The sequence below is a fragment of the Corvus brachyrhynchos genome, unplaced genomic scaffold (genome assembly GCF_000691975.1).
Source record: "Corvus brachyrhynchos isolate BGI_N302 unplaced genomic scaffold, ASM69197v1 scaffold523, whole genome shotgun sequence".
Taxonomy (NCBI): Eukaryota; Metazoa; Chordata; class Aves; order Passeriformes; family Corvidae; genus Corvus; species Corvus brachyrhynchos.
Genome location: NW_008237265.1, coordinates 360,856 through 362,067, shown reverse-complemented (window position 1 = coordinate 362,067; position 1,212 = coordinate 360,856).

The window sequence follows — 1,212 nt, the reverse complement described above, 5'->3', positions numbered from 1 at the left end:
CAAGGCGAGCAGCTCTGCCGCCGGTTGTTTCTCGAGCCGGGATGCACGGAGGGAACCGGTCCTTTTGTCGGACCTGGGAAAGGCTTCAGCTGCGGAGAGGTGAGGCAAAACCCCGTGTTTGCCTTTCTGGCCAAGCCCTCTCTGCCGCGACAAGGCAAACCTTATCATTTTAGGTTTTCTGACTCCACTTTCTCCCGTCTTCCCGCCTCAAAGACAATGAGATTTTGGAGGGATGCCGCGCTTGGCTTCTGCCTCCTTTTTCCATACGTATAAACACGCATAAATCAGCTTTCCTACGAGGAAGTTGACCTGGGAGCTTGGCTAGAGAGATAAGTCCCTGTTCCAGGTTTGGCACGTAATTCCCGAGCGGGGAATAGGGCCAGGGGCTGCGGGCGGGTGTGTGACCGGGCTCCCCCCAGAAGCCGCTCAGGAGCGAAACAAAAGCCAGCAAGTGGGACAGGTTCAGCTCTTTGGGGAGGAGATGCCCTTGCAGCCTCAGGGAGGCAGAGGGAAATAATGACTAAACCCCCGCCCGGTGCTCGGCGACGGGCTAAATCCTCAGCTCCGCAAACTTCCCATCCTTCACCTCTGTGAGGTTCCGCCTCTCCCTCCTCCCTCTTGTTTTATTCACAATAAAGCATTTTCGTCATTTCCCCTCCCGGATTTCTATAACCTCAGTTGCACTCGTCCAGGGCTTCGGTTCAGACGGGGAGTTTAACCTCCCCAGTCTTCCCAGGGTGGAAAAAATGGTGTTCAGCAAAAAAACACAGGCGTGCTGACTGCGGGAGAGTCTGGCGGGGAAGGGAAGGGAGCGGCACAACAGTGATTGCTGGACTCCTCCTGCGAGGACCAGAAATCCCCTGACTAGCTCAACCTCTCTGATCCAGCAAGGTTAAAAGCCAGAGAGGGCAGCTCTCTGCAGGCGAGGTGCGAAGCCCCAGAATATTTTTCCAAGGCTCCCAGGGTGGGCTTGAGGACAAGGCTGCTGTGGAGTTGGTAGCAGACACGACTGCTCGCACATTGAGGCAGACTTTCTAGCTCGCACTCATTCTTGCCCGCGACCTAGCCCTGCTGTGCTCTGCAGTGCCCAGTTCTCATGAAGGGTGCTTTCCTCTCCTCTGACTCCCCGGGCGCCGTCGGGGATGAGAAACTCCTTCTTCCACGTCTGACGCGGTGTCATCTTCTCATTGAGTGAAAAGATTGCTCGGGGAG